Below are 21,284 nucleotides of genomic sequence, written 5' to 3' on the forward strand. Positions count from 1 at the left end.
TTAGAGACGTAGAAAGGGTTAGTTTGAAAGTGTTGTTAATATAACATGCTGTCAGTTTAAATAGACTAGACATCTAAATTTGATGAAAATTTAGAATGATAATTATTTTAGTAATGATAATGTGTTCTTATTGAAATAAAACCTTGTTTTTTCTTTCCCTGCCACATTTTTTGGTCTTAGAAAACACCAACAACTTGAAGAAATCCACCACACAATTTAAGTCGCTTTGCCTATACCCTTTTCCCAGATATGTAATTTATCCAAAGACCATCTCCTTGGTCAGTATTACAAGCTGTTTTTATTATTTTCTTAACACTTGTTTATTAATCATTTTCCATATCATATATGTCATCAGAGAAGGAAAAATCACACTCAATTTTTCTTTTTTTTTCCTTCTCATATTCTATCTTAAGATTAAAAAAATACTTAAATGAAGAGTTGGTTCAAATCTTCTGTGAAACAGAGACACAATATTCTCAATGAGGGAAATTTTGAATTTAAATTCCATTATCTTGTGTAAAAATGCTTTTAATTCAATCTTGAAAACACACAGACACTTTATAGTTATGAGCTGCAACTCCGCCCCCCCCCACTTTTGTGTTTTGCAGAAGTTCATAGATTTTGCTGACAATTTTAAAAGAAATGTTTAATGATCTAATGATTACCATTTGGTAATTAGCTGGAGTAGCATTTCAACATGCATCTGATAAGCCTTGGCTCGTTTAACCAGCATCCTGGAAACTAAAGTCATAGGGATTCTGACACTGTTCTTGTCTTCATAATCTTGCTTTTACTTTGGACCCCAAGACATCTCGCTTTTGTGATTCTGCCACAATCTATCATCCCCTGAACATCACTGATGGCAAAATTATCATCACATAGCTTTGCCCTCAAGCTCCTTAGTTTTCAGTCATTATCAACAAAGAGAGAAACGTTGAAGGTACTGAGAAGAGTCTAGTGCTTACAGCTGGTTGCAGCAATTTCAACTTGCGCAAGACCCCATGTTTGTGAAAACAACCCAAGAATCTCTGAACGGGATGTAATCAACCTCCCATCTACTGAGAAACACTGCAAAAATGACTTCAGCTGCCAAAAATAATAATGTCGTTTACAAGCAGCTCTTCCTAGGTCTAAGGAAGAACTAGCCACACATGTGAGTTTATGCTGGATTCTGACGAGCAAGCAAAGAAGAGGGTAAAGCTTACCTCCCTCCCCTAAAATACACAGTATTGGAACCCACGGGAAGCTGGGGCCCGTTTCCAAGGTGCTGGCAATATTGAGGGAGATTCGTATCCACAGAAATCTAAACAGTAAGTGACCCCAGAGAAAATAATTCTATTTGGGAGCAGTTCTTTGCTGCCACTTTCCCTCTGTAACCAAGCTGCCCTGTCTTGTGAAGGCAGAGCTGTTAAATACCTCTTAGTCACCAGCCCCAAACCAAATCTTTCTTTTTTTCAAAATATTATTTGGCAGCTTCATTTAAGGGACCTCAAGAGCTTGGGAGGGAATATTCACAAATGACCCTTTAGAAACGTTTCATCACAAAAGCCCTGCACCTACCTCTGGTTGAGCCTGGCCGATCAGTCCGCATGGGCTGGATGTGAAAAAAGACCCGGGGTGATGGCTTCTCCAAATTTACCAGAAAGAAAGAACCTGGGATGCTTGTCGTTTAAGTGTCTCTAAACATGGTTTGCATAGCTGGATCTCTGCTTATCTGTGCCTTTCGGCTTTCGCTTCCATACATGGATCTGTTCCCAACAGTAACTCCAAGCTGTCGAAAAGAAGCTATCTGGCAGCTCTCCGTTTCATCCAACACATGGATGATAAAAATACACATATAGAGATCCTTCCAGCCAGGCCCATTTCCCACCCTGCCATCCTGCCACTATGCCTTTTCACAAACACACATTCAGATTGGCATTTTTACTCTCTAGATGGTTAGAGAACAACCAATTTTTAACCTGATTCCCACATAGAGTTTTCAGGATGTGGGTTTCCTGAGCTTTGTGAAAAGAGAGATGTGATTACAGTTCCTTACCAGGGTTTTCATCCTTAAAGATTTCAGTGATAAGATACAGGTATGAGACCCAAAAAATATTAGGAAATGAATGGATGTCTGAACAATGGATAACATTGTTCAGGGATGAATAAATACCTAAGGCATTTCTTTAACCAGGGATAGTTGTTAATACTCTGGATAGTTTGTCTTAAAGAAACAGTCCCCAGCCTTTCTGGCACCAGGGACCAGTTTCATGGAAGACAATTTTTCCATGGACTGGGGTTGGGGTTGGGGGGTGGGGATTGTGGGAGGAATGATTTCAGTATGATTCATGTGCATTACATTTATTGTGCACTTTATTTTTTATTATTATTACATCAGCTTCAGCTCAGATCATCAGGCATTAGATCCTAGAGGTTGAGGACCCCTGTCCTTAAGGATAAGGTAGCAGCAGCAGGTCAAAGTAATCAAAATCTCTAATAAGAGGAGGAAAGGCCAGGTTCTTATCGGAATTGCTTCTCACTTAGGATAATTGAGGCAGTTCCAAAGAAGTGACCATCTAGCATATGATTTGAGATTCAGGAAACATTTTTTTCTTTAATGTTAAAGAATATAAACCTGAATAGAATACTAATTACTACATTCATTAACTTCAGTGGTACTTTAAATGATACATAACTGTGACTTACATTTTAAGTGGTGGTGGGGGGGAAGGGGGACAAATCCTGCTCTGTGTGGTACAGAGGTGATGCATACTCTCTTAGGATGCCCAGTTCTTTTGAAATCTAGCTTTTCAGGTGTTTAAGCTTATCTGCCTCTCTCTTTTCTCAATTTGTTGTTACTTTTAATAAGAGGTCAAACTATGGAGAGAGAGAGAAAGAGACCTTTCAAATAACATTTTCCCATTGGTTAACTTTTTCAAAATCACGTTAAAACTCCTTAGAGTCTCTCATTAGAAAAAAGAAATTTGAGACACACAGGCATAATTCGTTTTAGTATATTGAAATAAGTTTGGTTAAAATATTCCAGAGGAAAAAGGGAGGGGCAGACAAAACATGACTAACAAAATGATCATATCTGCAGATAGCCTATAGGTATACCTATCAACCTGTGACTGGAATTCATTTTCTTCTTCTCTATCTCATGTAGGTTTTAATATTTCTATAGAAGAAAAAAAGAGAGGGATACCTAACTGATATATTTATGGCAAGTTAGAGCACTCCTAGGTTTTATTAATCTCTGTGTAATAACACTAAGGTCAGAACAATAAGAGGCAAAGTTGTTTTTTGTTCAAAGTATCCTGAAATTCCAACCTCTCTCTCCCTCCCTACCAGCAATTATGTATGTATAAATAACTATATGCATATAAATATTACATATATAAATTTCATATATTTATATACAAGTTTTTCTTTATATGTTTATGTAATAAATTACATAGATCTTCATAATAATCAATTACCTAGTATCTATATAATAATATATATTCTATATAATAATAATACCCAATGAAAATTAAGATTGATATTTAACAAGCTGACCAATGATGGGCATGGTAAAAGATGAATGACTTTTACCAGGAGTTATTCAGTACCCTCTCTTCCCTTGCCTTTTTCTACTGTAGAAATTCAAAAGCAAAGCTCTTCTTTTCTCATCCATTGCTGCTAGGGATGACCATGTAACAGTTTTGGCCAAGCAGGGGTAAATAGGAGTCCCTTGGTAAGATTTCAGAAAAGGTTTTTTTTCAATCTGTTAGAAAGGGACAGGTTCACTATTTGCAGGGCAGAAGTAGGGACACAGACGCAGAGAACAGACTTGTGCACACAGGAGGGGCGAGGGTGGCATGAATTGAGAGTGTAACGTAGAAACATATACATCACCATATGTAAAATAGATAGCCTGTGGGAATTTGCTGTACGACACAGGAAGCTCAAATGGGTGCTCTGTGACAATCTAGACGAGTGGGATTGGGTGGGTGGTGGGACGGAGTTTCAAGAAGGAAGGGGACATATGTATGCCTATAGCTGATGCATGATGATGTGTGGTAGAAACCAACATTATATTGTGCCCTCCAATTAAAAAATAAAAAGGGACAGGTTCAGCTTTTACCCATCTTGTCCTTTTGCTCCTTCCACCTCGTTCCTTCTGAGACAGCAAATTCAAGGCCTGAAATTGCAGCTGCCATTTGGTGACCAGGAGGGGACAAGCAGAGGGACAAAGGCCTGGAAAGCAAGGAAAGTGAACCAGACAGACAAAAGAATGTCAGTTCTTGCCAGCAATCTTGAGTCGCTGTAGCAGTCTCAAGCTGTCCACCTCTTATCAGTGGAGAAAAATAAAACCATAATGAATACAAGATGGGTTCTAGATGATCAACTCAGGATTCAAATGAAAAGACAGTGCTTTGGTCCTAGCTCTGTTACTTACTAACTGTGTAACACTGGTCATATCACAAAGTTCTGATTCTTCCTCTGTTAGTTACTCAAGAAAACTCTTGACCTAGAATTAGAAACTATAAACTCTAGAAACTCTCACCCTAGAATTATCCTATGAATTAATGTGTTTGGCATTGTTTAGTTAATATGTGGAGCAGCTAGTACATTAGGACCCACAATGACTATGTATACCAGGGCCTGGGAGATTGCTCTGTTCAAAGAACTCACAGACACTTTGATAGGCTTAACTTAAGACCTCTTGGAATTTTTAGCAACATCCAAGGTATGAGAAGCTTGTGTATTCCAAAATGCGTTTGTCCATTTTGGGTTGGCCAAACTGAGTTGGCATGTTCTTGATGAAGTTTGCTGTGGAAGTGGGCCAACTTCCTGCTTAGCTTGGGTAATCAGTACTCTTGGCTGGGGAGATTTTCCTCAACTCTGGCGGATGCCTTGGGGTATGTGTATAAGGAAAAATTCTCTTGTTAAGGATTTTCAAGTCCTATTATACTTTCAGAGAAAGAGGTTAAACTGGTCTTTATTTTGTAGTAAGTTTTGAAATTAGGGGTGAGTTCTCCTACTTTTTTCTTCATAATTATTTTGACTATTATGGATTTCTTTACCATCTGAGCCACCAGGGAAGCCCTAGTATGGGTTTCTTTCAATTCAATATGAATTTCAGAATCAGACTGTCAATTTTTATAATATAGTCAACTGAATTTCTAGTAGGAATTGTATTAAATCTGTAGGTCAGCTTTGAGAGTACTACCATCTTAACAGTATTCAATCTTCTGATCCATAAACATGGGTGACTTTCATTTATTTAGATCTGTTAATTTTTTAACGATTTTAGTTTTCAGAGTATGTTTTACTCTTTTTGGATAAATTTATTTCTAAATATTTTATTCTTCTTCTGCTATTGCGAAAGGAATTGTCTTCTTACTTTCATTTTCAAACTGAAAATGAAGCCACCTGGACATTTGTTTTCTTTCCAGGTAGTTTTTTTTTTTTTTGAAAACTAATCTGATCTCTACACTTGTTATAATTTTACTCAGATTATCTATTTTTGTTTAGTTTCTTAAATGAGTCTTTTGAGGAATTAGTCATTTCATCTAAGTTATCAATTCATTGGCATACAATAGTTTATAATAGTCCTTTCAATCATTTTTATACCTGTAAGATCAGTAATAATGTCCCCTCTTAATGTCTTGAGTCTCTTTTCTTCTTGGTCAAGCTAGCTGAATGTTTGCCAATTTATCCTTTTAATTATTATATCTCTCTGATGAATTGGCTCCTTCTCATTATAAATGGAAGTGTTGTAGCATGTTTGCCTCAGATTTCTGGCTTAAGTTTTGGGTGGATGACGGCACTATTTAAAGCCAAATTCTTAACTTGCCATTCCCTGTTCAGCATTTTTAAATACTTACCCAAACCTTTCAGGATAAAATATAAATTTCTTAGTTTTTGAAAATGTTCTGAGAGTTACTTGTTCACATCTTAATTACTTCTCTGGTCACTCACCATCAGAGTTTCTCTCATTTCATTATAAATGACTTGGTGTACATGTGCATCCTGGCCAGTTGCAAAAACTTGGTTTTCCTCACATGCTATTTTCCTGCATGTCTTTTGCCTAAACTATCATTCATTCTCTTCTTTATTTACCTAACTCCTTGAATTTCAAAGCTCAGATCAACTGTTCACTTCTCTGGGGAGAAGATTCTTCCTCTATTGTTTAGGTTTTTGAGGCATATTAGGCATACTTTGTACAGCCCAGACATTCCACTCAATAACTGTAGGGTAATTATTATTTTGTTGGTGAGCTTTTCCGGAGAAGGCAATGGCACCCCACTCCAGTACTCTTGCCTGGAAGATCCCATGGATGGAGGAGCCTGGTGGGCTGCAGTCCATGGGGTTGCTAAGAGTCGGATACGACTGAGCGACTTCACTTTCACTTTTCACTTTCATGCATTGGAGAAGGAAATGGCAACCCACTTCAGTGTTCTTGCCTGGAGAATCCCAGGGACAGGGGAGCCTGGTGGGCTGCCATCTATGGGGTCACACAGATTCGGACATGACTGAAGTGACTTAGCAGTAGCAGCTTTTCAGTTAGGCTCTAAGTTTTATATAGTCAGACAATAGATTTCATTTTTACTTGCATCATTAAAACTTATCATACAATAGGTGTTCAATACAATATATAACTGAATAAAGGACTAAATGGACAGATGGATAAATATTTTCAATTCAAAGAATAAAGAAAGATTTCATGGAATAATTGCCTGGCTTTGAATTATACTCCTCACTCTTTTTAAAAATTGTATTTATTTGTTTTTGGCTGTGCTGGGTCTTTTTTCCTGAATGGGCTTTTCTTTAGTTGTGGCAAGTGGGGGCTACTCTCCAGCTGTGGTGCGAGAGCTTCCCATTGCAGTGGCTTCTCTTATTGTGGAACACGGGCTCAAGGGTGTGTGGGCTTCAGTAGTTGTAATGCATGGGCTCAATAGTTGTGGATCTCAGGCTCTAGAGAACAGGCTCAATGTAGTGCATGGGCTTAGTTGCTCCACGGCAATGTGGCATTTTCCCAGACCAAGGAATGAACATGTGGATTTTTTACTGGGCCACAAGGGAAACCCTATACTCCTCACTCTTAAGCAGGGATAGGACTGAGACAAGCATAAATCACATACCAAGTACATGTGTCCTGAGACCCTGAGTGAATAATGGTAAGAAGGCAGGGGTTTCAGGCAGACAAAAGTGTTGGAGTAGTAGCTGAGAAGCAACATGGTATAGAATATGTTTGGCTAGTTGTGAGGGGTCCACTTTGGCTGATTCTTGGGGTGATTGTAGGGGATAGTGGAACCCAAAACCCCTCAAGTGGCAAGCTTATCAGCATTTTGATTTTGAATGGGTTAATTGGAGGAGTTATGGCATTGTTGAAATTGCTGAGATTGGAGCTAACATATACACACTATATTTAAAACAGATAGCCAACAAGGACCCATTGTAGCACAGGAAACTATATTCAATTCTCTGTGATAAGCAATATGAGAAAAAAATTTGAAAAAGAAAGAGTATTGCATATGGATAGGCTTCCCAGGTGGCACAAGTGGTAAAGAAGTCACCTGCCAATGCAGGTAGATGTAAGAGGCGTGGGTTCGATCCCTGGATCAGGAAGATACCCTGGAGGAGGGCATCGCCACCCACTGTTATTCTTGCCTGGAGAGTCTCATGGTCAGAGGAGACTAGAGGGCTATAGTCTCTGGGGTCACAAAGAGTCAGACATGACTGAAGCAACTTAAAACATGCATAATGGAGTCACTTTGCAGTACACCTGAAGCTAACCCAATACTGTAAATCAGAATGAAGTGCTGGGGCTTCAGCTGGTTTGAAAATTGATCTGCTATGCTAATATGATTTCTGGCTTATTTAAATTCTGCCTAGAACATTGGAAAGCAGAATCATTGTACTTAACATAATAGATTGCATCTAAGAGGTCTCTTAAATAATTCTATAATAAGTCTAGCCCTATACAACAGGCATATTAAATTTACTTGCTGTATTTATTGTTAAAATATTTGATTATTTGTGTTATACATCCTTGTATTTCAGATTACGTGATTTGGTGATTTGAAGTTGTTATTGGAAACTTGACTCTAACTGAGCTGGCAGTATCCAAGAAAATGATCTTGGGTAAATCCATTTCATTTTTGCTCTCTTTGCAGTGTTTGATTTTCCTATTCTGTGCCATTTGCAAATGACAGGTCCTCTTGCCTCCATTTCTTTCCAAACTCATGTCCCATGATTTATAAGAAACATTTTGTTATTACCTGCCAGATTATTGTTCAAGGTTCTACTTGTTGTAGGTCAGTCACTAAGTCGTGTCCAACTCTTTGTGACCCCATGAACTGCAGCACGCCAGCCTTCCCAGTCCCTTCACTATCTTCCAGAGTTTGCTCAAACTCACGTCCATTGAGTCAGTGATGTCATCCAACCATCTCATCTTCTGCCACCTCCTCCTCTTGCTTCAATATTTCCCAGCATCAGGGTCTTTTCCAATGAGTTGGTACTTCCCGACAGGTAGCCAAAATTTACAGCTTCAGCAACAGCTTTTCCAACAGATATTCAGGGTTGATTTCCTTTAGGATTGACTGGTTTAATTTCCTTGCTGTCAAGGTCTGTCTAGTGTCTTCTCCAGCACCACAGTTTGAAAGCATCAATTCTTCGGCACTCAGCCTTCTTTATGGTCCAACTCTTACATCCATTCATGACTACTGGAAAAACCACAGCTTTGACTATATGGACCTTTGTTGGCAAAGTGATGTCTCTTCTTTTTAATACACTGTCTAGGTTTGTTATAGCTATTCTCCCAAGGAGTAAGTGTCTCTTAATTTCGTGGCTGCAGTCACTGTCCCCATTGATTTTGGAGCCCAAGAAAATGAAATCTATCAGTTTCCACTTTTCCTCATCTATTTGCCATGAAGTGATAGGATCAGATGCCATGATCTTCGTTTTTTTGAATGTTCATTTTTAAGCCAGCTTTTCACTCTCCTCTTTCATTTTCATCAAGAGGTTTTTTAGTTCCTCTTCACTTTCTGCCGTTAAAGTGGTATCATCTGCATATCTGAGATTGTTGATATTTCTCCTAACAATCTTGATTCCAGCTTGTGAATCATCCAGCCCTTCATTTCGTATGATGTACTCTGCATATAAGTTAAATAAACAGAGTGACAATATACAGTCTTGACGTACTCCTTTCCCAGTTTTGAACCTGTCTGTTGTTTCATGTCCACTTCTAACTGTTGCTTCTTGTCCTGCATACAGGTTTCTCAGGAGGCTTGTAAGGTGGCCTGGTATTCCTATCTCTTTAAGAATATTCTACAGTTTGTTGTGATCAACACAGTCAAAGGTTTTAAAGTAGTCAATAAAGCACAAGCAGATGGTTTTTGGAATTCCTTTGCTTTTTCTATGATCTAACGGATGTTGGCAATTGATCTCTGATTCCTCTGCCTTTTCTAAGTCCAGCTTATACATCTGGAAGTTCTCAGTTCACGTACTGCTGAAGCTTAGCTTGAAGGATTTTGAGCACGATTTTACTAGCATGTGAAATGTGTGCAATTGTACTTTAATTTGAACATTCTTTAGCATTGCCTTTCTTAGGGATTGGAATGAAAACTGACCCTTTTCAGTCCTATGGCCACTGCTGAGTTTTCCAAATGTGCTGGCATATTGAATCCAGCCCTTTAACAGCATAATATTTTAGGATTTGATATAGCTCAGTTGGAATTCCATCTCCTCTAGCTTTGTTTGTAATAGTGCTTCCCTTGGCCCACTTGACTTCACATTGCAAGATGTCTGGCTCTAGGTGAGTGACATACCATTGTGGTTATCTGGGTCATTAAGAGATTTTTTGTACAGTTCTGAAGCGCGGGCGGCTGCCACCGGTGCACTAAGCGCCGCGAAGAGAAGCTTACCCCACGTCCAAGGTCAGGGGCAGAAGCCAGGAGGACCCCATGCACGAAGGGCAGCAGCCAAGAGGAGCTACCCAAGTCTGAGGTCAGGGGTGGCGGCGGGGATCAGCTACCCTGTGTCCAAGGCCAGGGGCGGCGGCTGGGAGGAGCAACCCCACGTCCAAGGAGCGGTGGCAACACAGGCGCAGGAGGGCCTAGAGGCGCTATCCCATGTTGAAGGTCAGGAAGGGCGGCGGTGAGGAGATACCCCTCGTCCAAGGTAAGGAACAGCGGCTGCACTTTGCTGGAGCAGCCGTGAAGAGATACCCCATGCCCAAGGTAAGAGAAACCCAAGTAAGATGGTAGGTGTTGCAAGAGGGCATCAGAGGGCAGACACACAGAAAACCAAACTCACAGCCTTGTCTAACTCAATGAAACTAAGCCATGCCTGTGGGGCAACCCAAGACAGGTGGGTCACGGTGGAGAGGTCTGACAGAGTGTAGTCCACTGGAGAAGGGAATGGCAAACCACTTCAGTATTCTTGCCTTGAGAACCCCATGAACAGTATGAAAAGGCAAAATGATAGGATACTGAGAGAGGAACTTCCCAGGTCAGTAGGTGCCCAATATGCTACTGGAGATCAGTGGAGAAATAACTCCAGAAAGAATGAAGGGATAGAGCCAAAGCATAAACAATACCCAGCTGTGGATGTGACTGGTGATAGAAGCAAGGTCTGATGCTGTAAGAGCAATATTGCATAGGAACCTGGAATGTCAGGTCCATGAATCAAGGCAAATTGGAAGTGGTCAAACAAGAGATGGCAAGAGTGAACGTCGACATTCTAGGAATCAGCACACTAAAATGGACTGGAATGTATGAATTTAACTCAGATGACCATTATATCTACTACTGCAGGCAAGAATCCCCTCAGAAGAAATGGAGTAGCCATCTTGGTCAACAAAAGAGTCTGAAATGCAGTACTTGGATGCAATCTCAAAAAAGGCAGAATGATCTCTCTTCGTTTCCAAGGCAAACCATTCAATATCACATTAATCCAAGGCTATGACCCATAATGCTGAAGAAACTAAAGTTGAACGGTTCTATGAAGAGCTACAAGACCTTTTAGAACTAACACCCAAAAAAGATGTCCTTTTCGTTATAGGGGACTGGAATGCAAAAGTAGGCAGTCAAGAAACACCTGGAGTAACAGGCAAATTTGGCCTCGGAATGCGGAATGAAGCACGGCAAAGACTAATAGAGTTTTGCCAAGAAAATGCACTGGTCATAGCAAACACCCTCTTCAACAACACAAGAGAAGACTCTACACATGGACATCACCGGATGGTCAACAGCAAAATCAGATTGATTATATTCTTTGCAGCCAAAGATGGAAAAGCTCTATCCAGTCAACAAAAATAAGACCAGGAGCCGACTATGGCTCAGATCATGAACTCCTTATTACCAAATTCAGACTGAAATTGAAGACAGCAGGGAAAACCGCTAGACCATTCAGGTATGACCTAAATCAAATCCCTTATGATTATACAGTGGAAATGAGAAATAGATTTAAGGGCCTAGATCTGATAGATAGAGTGCCTGATGAACTATGGAATAAGGTTCGTGACATTGTACAGGAGACAGGGATCAAGACCATCCCCATGGAAAGAAATGCAAAAAAGCAAAATGGCTGTCTGAGGAGGCCTTACAAATAGCTGTGAAAAGAAGAGAAGCGAAAAGCAAAGGAGAAAAGGAAAGATATAAGCATCTGAATGAAGATTTCCAAAGAATAGCAAGAAGAGATAAGAAAGCCTTCTTCGGTGATCAATACAAAGAAATAGAGGAAAACAACAAAATGGGAAAGACTAGAGATCTCTTCAAGAAAATTAGAGATACCAAGGGAACATTTCATGCAAAGATGGGCTCGATAAAGGACAGAAATGTTATGGACCTAACAGAAGCAGAAGATATTAAGAAGAGGTGGCAAGAATACACAGAAGAACTATATAAAAAAGATCTTCATGACCCAGATGATCACCATGGTGTGATCACTCATCTAGAGCCAGACATCCTGGAATGTGAAGTCAAGCGGGCCTTAGAAAGCATCACTATGAACAAAGCTAGTGGAGGTGATGGAATTCCAGTTGAGCTATTTCAAATCCTGAAAGATGATGCTGTGAAAGTGCTGCACTCAATATGCCAGCAAATTTGGAAAACTCAGCAGTGGCCACAGGACTGGAAAAGGTCAGTTTTCATTCCAATCCTAAAGAAAAGCAATGCCAAAGAATGCTCAAACTACCACACAATTGCACTCATCTCACATGCTAGTAAAGTAATGCTCAAAATTCTCCAAGCCAGGCTTCAGCAATACGTGAACCGTGAACTCCCTGATGTTCAAGCTGGTTTTAGAAAAGGCAGAGGAACCAGAGATCAAATTGCCAACATCCACTGGATCATGGAAAAAGCAAGAGTTCCAGAAAAAGATCTATTTCTGCTTTATTGACTATGCCAAAGCCTTTGACTGTGTGGATCACAATAAACTGTGGAAAATTCTGAAAGAGATGGGAATACCAGACCACTGGACCTGCCTCTTGAGAAACCTATATGCAGGTCAGGAAGCAACAGTTAGAACTCGACATGGAACAACAGACTGGTTCCAAATAGGAAAAGGAGTACATCAAAGCTGTATATTGTCACCCTGATTATTTAAGTTATGTGCAGAGTACATCATGAGAAACGCTGGGCTGGAAGAAGCACAAGCTGGAATCAAGATTGCTGGGAGAAGTATCAATAACCTCAGATATGCAGATGACACCACCCTTATGGCAGAAAGTGAAGAGGAACTAAAAAGCCTCTTGATAAGAGTGAAAAACTTGGCTTAAAGCTCAACGTTCAGAAAACGAAGAATATGGCATCCTGTCCCATCACTTCATGAGAAATAGATGGGAAAAGTGGAAACAGTGGCAGACCTTATTTTTCTGGGCTCCAAAATCACTGCAGATGGTGACTGCAGCCATGAAATTAAAAGACACTTACTCCTTGGAAGAAAAGTTATGATCAACCTAGATAGCATATTCGAAAGCAGAGACATTACTTTGCTGACTAAAGTCTGTCTAGTCAAGGCTATGGTTTTTCCTGTGGTCATGTATGGATGTGAGAGTTGGACTGTCAAGAAGGCGAGCACTGAAGAATTGATGCTTTTGAACTGTGGTGTTGGAGAAGACTCTTGAGAGTCCCTTGGACTGCAAGGAGATCCAACCAATCCAATCTGAAGGAGATCAGCCCTGGGATTTTTTTGGAAGGAATGATGCTAAAGCTGAAATTCCAGTACTTTGGCCACCTCATGCGGAGAGGTTACTCATTGGAAAAGACTCTGATGCTGGGAGGGATTGAGGGCAGGAGGAGAAGGGGACGACAGAGGATGAGATGGCTGGATGGCATCACTGACTCAATGGACGTGCGTCTGGGTGACCTCCGGGAGATGGTGATGGACAGGGAGGCCTGGAGTGCTGCGATTCATGGGGTTGCAAAGAGTCAGACATGACTGAGCGACTGAACTGAACTGTGTGTTCTTGCCACCTTTTCTTAATCTCATTCATTTCTGTTAGGTCCTTGCCATTTTTGTTCTTTATTGTGCCTATCTTTGCATGAAATATTCCCTTAGTAACTCCAATTTTCTTAAAGAGATCTCTATTTTTTCTAATTATATCATTTTCTCTATGTCTTTGCATCATTCACTTTAGTAGGAAGTCAAGAAATACCTGGAGTAACTGGCAAGTATGGCCCTGGAATACAAAATAAAGTAAGGCAAAGGCTAACAGAGTTTGCCAAGAGAACACACTGATCATAGCAAATACCCTCTTCCAATAACATAAGAAACGACTCTACACATTGATGTCACCAGATGGTCAGTACCATAATCAGGTTGATTATATTCTTTGCAGCCAAAGATGCAGAAGCTCTATACAGTCAGCAAAATCAAGACCTAGAGCTGACTGTGGCTCAGATCATCAGCTTCTTATTGCAAAATTCAGGCTCAGATTGAAGAAAGTAGGGAAAACCACTAGGCCATTCAGTTATGATCTAAATCAAATCCCTTATGAATGTACAGTGGAGGTGAGGAATAGATTCAAGGGACTAGATCTGGTATACAGAGTGCCTGAAGAACAATTGATGGAGGTTCATAACATTGTACAGGAGGTGGTGACCAAAACCATTCTTAAGAAAAAGAAATGCAAGAAGGCAAACTGGCTGCCTCAGGAGGGCTTACAAATAAGCTGAGAAAAGAATAGAAGCAAAAGGTAAAGGAGAAAAGGTAAGATATGCCCAACTGAATGCAGAACTCCAGAGAATAGCCAGGAGAGATAAAGCCTTCTTGAGTGAACAGTGCAAAGATTCTACTTATGAGCCCCCAAACAAAAGAATAAAAAGCCTGAAGCCATCTCAATTCCTTCTGGGTGCCAAGGCGTGTAGCTCATCATAGGTGCCCAATGATACTCTCAGCCTTCGTGTGACATACGAGGGCGTCCCTTCCATGGTGGTGGTGGTGGTGTGTGTGTGTTGGTCGCTCAGTTGTGTCTGACTCTTTGCGACCCCATGGATTGTAGTCCACCAGGCTCTTCTGTGCATGAGGATTCTCCAGGCAAGAATACTGGAGTGAGTTGCCATTTCCTTCTCCAGGGGACCTTCCTGATCCAGGGGTTGAACCCAGGTCTCCTGCATTGCAGGCAGATGCTTTACTGTCTGAGCTACTAGGGAAACCCATGGTTGTGGTAGAACATTATGATTATTTGACAGTAGTTCTGTATTTCATTTAAAAAATAAGGAAAACAAAACAGTATTCAATTATTTCTTGCTGTCTATTGGGACTGTAGTTTCTCCCTTTCAAAGTGGATTAGAATCTTCCTGACTTCAGAATCTGAGCCCATTATGTACTTTGTAATCTATAATACCTAACATAGTGTTCTGTTTCTAAATAAATGACTTCCTAAAAAAATAAATAATTTTGTAAAGAAATATTAAGTATACTTCTCTTAGTTCTCTCAGATTTTGCTATTAATAAGATTATTTTTCACCAGATACTATTAAAAATCAGTGGTTAAAAAGCTTTACTAATTGTAATAGTGTATCATTTAAAGTCTGTTCTAAATTCCTATATAGACAGCCTCATTAAGCACCATTATGTCTATGGGCTTATCTCTGTGGAACAGGCAGCAATATTAATGCTAAAATAAAGTACAATGAAGATGTGGGTTTTTTGGGACATACATTTTTTTGAGTTATAGCAGGCAGAGCTTGAAGAGATGAACTAAAATTAGGGTAAGCAATTTCAAGGTATTTTGACTAGAGTTGTTGGACAACTGAGCAGAGGATGCCTTATTACCATTCTCTCTCAATAGCATAGTTGGGCCCCAGGGACACACACACACACACACACTCTCTCTCTCTCTCACTTTCTCTCTCTCTCCAAGGTGGCACTTACTGTAAAGAACCCTCCTGTGAATGCTGGAGACATGAGACACAGGTTTGATCCCTTGTTCAGGAAGATCCCCTGGAGGAGGGCATGGCAACCCACTCCAGTATTCTTGTCTGGAGAATCCCATGGACAGAGGGCTACAGTCCATAGGGTCACAGAGTTGGACACAACTGAAGCGACTTGGCATGCACACAATATATATAATATATATATTAAATTATATATTCATATTTATATATAATGAACATTATATATAATTTAATATATATATATATATATTTGCAAGGAGGGTGATTTAAAGGCAGTGATGAATGAGAGGGCATCCTGTCAAGCTGGCTGGGACCAGATTAAATCCAGTGAGGCTGATACTAACTTGGGATAAGTGAGTGGTGATGATGGGGCTAAAAAGGTAGGAAAGCATTTCTTCAAACACAGTTGGCCATTGGTCCCGAAGAAAAAGTGAAGAAACTTTGCAAAAATTTCAGGTTACAAAACATTTCTTAGGATCTATCTTCATGCCCGGAGCCCATCAGAGCCATCTAAGCCCATCGATTATTATATGTGTCATCTAAGCTATTCGTTAACTCAGGAAAAAGTCACAGACAAGTGTTTAGAAAAATGCACAGAGGTTACATGAAGATGTATATTTTTCCAAATCAGCACTTATGTTAAGGTATGTCAGAACTATCTACAAGTTACTTTAATGAGACCACTTTCTAAATGAAACAAGTTCAGTAAATCACTCTACTTTTCTTTGTCTTTTCATCCTGCATATAAAATTTTAACCACAGTGGAGGGAGAAAATCTTTGGCCCCCAAAACAAATGTCTTATCCACAGATACAGGTAAATGGAAACTGTTGTTGTTTCCTACTCAGTTGTATCCTACTCTTTGTGACCCCATGTACTTTAGCCCACCAAGCTCCTCTGTCCATGGACTTTCCCAGGCAAGAATACTGGAGTGAGTTGCCATTTCCTACTCCAGGGATCTTCCTGACCCAGGGATTGAACCCACATCTCCTGCATTGCAGGTGGATTCTTTATCACTGAGCCACCACAGGAGCCCAAGATGGAAACCACAGCTCTCCAGAGATGGCATTAGTCAATGTGATTTGTTTTTAATTTGTTACAGGGTCAAATATCACTGGTAAGTGTCCTAAAATGCTTCAAAGTATTCCTGTGTGTGTGCAGTTGCTCTAAGGCTCTAAAGAGGCAAATCTTAAAGCAATGTGCTCTGATCAAGAAACAGCTGGCAATGGCAGCAACCTGATACGGAGCCATCAAGAACTGAAGGTTTATTTTGAATGAGAGGTGTTGTCCAGCTGTGAGGCTGGGTGATGGCAGCTGAGAATAAGTACACAATCAATCATGACTCCGGGTATGAAGTTATTGAGACTGTATCTTGTTTTCCTTCCTTTTCTGCTACTGGATCCATACTGCTGCATTCAATCCTGTCTGTGGAGGAGGAATAAAGTTCTCCAGTTTATTCTTCTTATTAACGACAGTTTCTGAGCTGTCATGATTTGGAATTATAATGATAAAAATGGCTCTTTCAGATAAGAGAAGCCATATATTCCAAAGTCAAACTATATACTGGACAGGTAAGAATGCTTCATTATTAAATGGTATTTAATAGGCTTTGCCATTAATTTTTTATATTAGTTGTTCTCCCTTTTCTGTAGTTATATAGCTCTGAGCCAAGTCATTTCATTCTTCCTGGTTTGTACCAAGGTGACAATTGTATTGCAATAGACCATACGAACTCCTCAATTAATTATTTGTTTTTGAACAATCTAAAATTGCAACATTTCCTATTTGAATACCACTTTAGGAGTTTGCAAAGCACTTTAGCATACCTTATGTAGATTAAAGTTCACTGCAACATAAAGATATTGTCCAAAATATGTTTTTTAAGCCTCATTATTTTATAGTCATAATCCATGTATCATATCCACATATCATAGACACAGAGACAGACAAATACGAATACATACCTATAAAAGTCATATTCCCCAAATTTATGCTTTGTGCTTTCTTTTAGGGTTTTCTTATCAATATTAAAAAAAAATAAAAACCTTCCTCCTGTTTATATTACAGAAAAACCTATTTGATGATTCAGAAATTTTACCCTGTTCCTTTTTTGGTTCTTATAATTATGTAAGGCACTGATTGGGCCAGTTACCACATGGAATATGAATATGGATAAGATGAAATTCTTTACTTCAGTGAGATTAAAAGTCATTTACTTTCTTCACCCAATCCTTCCCAACCAGCACTTTCACTAGACAATTTCAGTAGGAAAAAAAGGTACTTATTTTAGAACTTGGGGAGGCAAGCTGGAGTCTGGGCAGATTTTCCACTTGTTGAAACTGTTCTGACCTTGCCTAAATGTACAACACTCTTTTTCATCTGGTTGCCTTTATAATGCAAAGGGCAGAGCCAAATGACTCAGAGCACAATCAGTGGGTCCAGAGTATTGAAACACTCCTCTCAATGACAATGCCAAGTTACTTTTTTGTTCATGAAACACTTGAAAAATGAGAAAGAACAGCAGGGTTTCAAGAGAGAACTGAGAGAGCTGGTTCCCAATGCTTTCATTACCAAAAGAGGGTGTTAAAATGCATAGAAATGTTAAATCTCTACTAAAAAATATCAATGAATGACACATCTAGTTGCAGCTCATTCGACCTTGATTTAAAAATCATTTGCAATCTTAAAAAGGAATGGTTCTGAAATATAAAAAGTATTTCAGTTTTACCTCCTGAGTGTTAATGCATTTGAAAAATCAGAGGGGAAGCTGTCAAAGGGAAGTAGAATATCTGTACCACCACCTACACTCTCTCAAACAAAAATTATAATGTAGTTGTACAGAAGTATGTTCTAACGGAACACTCATTTTGTTAAAATGTGTGTGCCACTGTAGGTTTAAAAAGTCCCAGGTCTGACCATAAGATAAAATAATAATATCACTAGTTGGTATTCATATAGCATTTTTCTACCGAAGACCCTAAAATGATTTACGTGTATAATTCAATCTTCTGTTGGTGTTATTTGGAATCTTAGCCAGTATGCTTTTAATACATCAAGCAACCTGGAAAATGATCAAGCCCCACTGTAGATGAAGTTTTTAGGGATTTAATTTCTTATTGCAAACCTGGGAAATATGAGTAATGATCCCTAAACCAAGGCAACTCTTGCACCTAGGCAACATCTCCATAGACTGTTGCTACATGTGGTATGAAGGACACCATTCAAAGCCCCCACAATGTTACACTCCATTTAATAGGCTGCCAAGTAACAAATTTCAAGGCATAGCTTTAACTCAGTCATTTCTTTGAAAGGTTCAGTGTCTCTACTCAGAAATGATAGAGGATTTACTCAAAAAATGAAAATCCGATGAAGAGGCTACTTGAGGATTTTTAGTGTTGCAGCAACATTTTATACAAATTTTTTTCTATTTAAAGCACTTATATTTCACATCAAGATTGCTATTTTAAGGTTAAGATACCACGTTAAAGAACTGTTGTGTCCTTATGATATGAGGATTGATGCAAGATAAAGCACTTCGTTGCCATGGGAATCAGTAAATAGTCTTGATCTGGGATACTAATTCCCATTGCCAAGACATGGGTGGAAGAAGGTGGTTCCCACAGACTGTTTTCTCTAGACTAAAAATACTGTATGATTTCTATTAAAGGACAATTAAAAAATTTCCTGATGGTTTTGCCTAAAGGAAACATACCCTATCATTTTCAGAACAATTAATCAGTGAGCTCGAGGCAGTATTTTGAGATTATATTTGTATGTAATATTAATTATGCCCACACTAGGTTGTATCAAAGGTGCTATTGCAACTGCAGCTTTTTAAAGTGATGTTTCATGTGGTTTTAGAGAAGAAATAGTTTATGGAGGTATAAACTTAAAAGAAAATTATTCCTTTTAAGTTTGACAATATAAAGCTTAGCACATTGAAGTGAAACCTTTAAAAAAGTGTTGGTTTGCAAAATACTGTTCCAAATTGTTGTGATGAACATGAATTCTATTAATATTGCTTTTATGGCCTCTAGTCAAAAAGCCAAAGCCTTGCATTTTTCCCCTTAAGCTTATTATTAAATAATATATCAACACAAATTTAATTAACCTGTGTGTATATATATATATATGAGGTTATAGAACTTACAAAGTGATTTTACCACCAACCATTTTGCCTGATGTATGCCACCATTTTCTTAGATAGGCAGAGCTGGTAATTAGTTACTAGTCTCTTTTTGCATGGTGAGATTCAGGATTAAAAAGATAAAAATGCTTGCCTAAAGCTACGTGGAAAATAAGAGTAAGTTTGAGTACCAGATCCCAAAATGAAAACTACTCTCCCTATTCTACTGTAATATTATGAAAACAACATACATCATCTCATTCAGTCGTTTCCTATGAGCTCTATCATTACATCATCAAGACATGAATTTGATTCTGTGACAATAACACTAAAGTATCACCTGAATATTGAAAATTTGGCTGAATCAATTCATAGCAGTGAATTATAATTATCCATTGGCTGGGGCTAAGAATTCTACACATTGTCCTATAAATTAGGGTATTTATTTTAAGAAAATTTGATACACATTGAAAGAAATCACTGCAGATGGTGACTGCAGCCATGAAATTAAAAGACATTTGATCCTTGGAAGTAAAGTTATGACCAACCTAGACAGCATATTAAAAAGCAGAGATATTACTTTGCCAACAAAGATCTGTCCAGTCAAAGCTATGGTTTTTCCAGTAGTCATGTATGGATGTGAGAGTTGGACTATAGGAAAGCTGAGCGCTGAAGCATTGATGCTTTTGAACTGTGGTGTTGGAGAAGACTCTTGAGAGTCTCTTGGACTGCAAGGAGACCCAACCAGTCCATCCTAAAGGAAATCACTCCTGTATATTCATTGGAAGGGCTGAAGCTGAAACTCCAATACTTTGGCCACCTGATGTGAAGAACTGACTATTTGAAAAGACCCTGATGCTAGGAAAGATAGAAGGTGGCAGGAGAAGGGGATGACAGAGGATGAGATGGTTGGATGGCATCACTGACTCAATGGACATGAGTTTGAATAAACTCTGGGAGTTGGTGATGGACAGGAAGGCCTGGCGTGCTGCGGTTCATGGGGTTGCAAAGAGTCAGACACGACTGAGCGATTGAAATGAACTGAACTGAACTGAAAGTAACTAATTTTCAGTTGTTATAAACTCTGCCCAAATAAAATTTTATTTTCCTACTCAGAAGGTGAGTTTCCTTTCCCTTCTTTTTTTTTTTTAATCCCAATGACCTCTGTGTCTTGTCAGCCTTAGTAAGTTTATCATTGTACAACTTAACCTTTTTGAGGGTATTACTTTGATGGATGTCAAGCTAGCACAGCCAGGTTTAAAATATTATTGTTATTATTCCTCATGCTGTCTTCCTTTAAGGTATGTACTTTATATAGAGTATTTATTGGGCTATTTCCAGTTTTAAATGAATGTAATTCATCAAGGGATCAACACAAGCTAAAGAACTAAAGTGTATGCATGTTGATGGACTCTGCTTCAGGAGTTTTAAAGTACAAGCTTTCCTCTACTCAAACATCACTCTCTTTCATGCAGGCTCATCCCTCTCTGAACATCATTTATAAAAGCTGTCACTCGACTTGATACGGGACTCGTTTTTCTCCACAGGAGAGGCATCTACTGGTTCCTGATACCCAGGTCCCTGGAGTTAAATGCTTCATGTCTCTACTGTCTTCCTTATTATCTTACCCTTTACTTCTATGAGCCACCCCCATAACTTTCCACAATCTTAATTCTCTCCTTAAATAATAGAGTTAGTTTCTTTTGTTTGCAATCAGAGAATCCTGCTTGCTGTAGAAGAGCAAAAAGTAAGTATTTTAATTAGTGCTTCCTTTCTATTTGAGCA

The 21,284-nt window shown here is 39.1% G+C and overlaps 1 protein-coding gene across 5 annotated transcripts in view; it reads right to left on the reverse strand.

Annotated features, from left to right (window-relative positions):
* The window catches only part of SLC8A1 (solute carrier family 8 member A1), a 445,025-nt gene extending 443,317 nt beyond the window's left edge, over positions 1–1,708 (reverse strand). For 3 of the 5 annotated variants that reach the window (XM_040224697.1, XM_040224698.1, XM_040224694.1), the window contains exon 1: positions 1,561–1,708. The gene's annotated coding sequence lies outside the window, so the exon portion shown is untranslated. The remainder of the gene's footprint in view (positions 1–1,560) is intronic. The other 2 variants (XM_040224699.1, XM_040224700.1) reach the window with 2 other exon arrangements.
* Positions 1,709–21,284: the final 19,576 nt, after the last annotated feature.

Source organism: Oryx dammah, unplaced genomic scaffold (genome assembly GCF_014754425.2).
Source record: "Oryx dammah isolate SB20612 unplaced genomic scaffold, SCBI_Odam_1.1 HiC_scaffold_25, whole genome shotgun sequence".
In the NCBI taxonomy this organism is placed as follows: Eukaryota; Metazoa; Chordata; class Mammalia; order Artiodactyla; family Bovidae; genus Oryx; species Oryx dammah.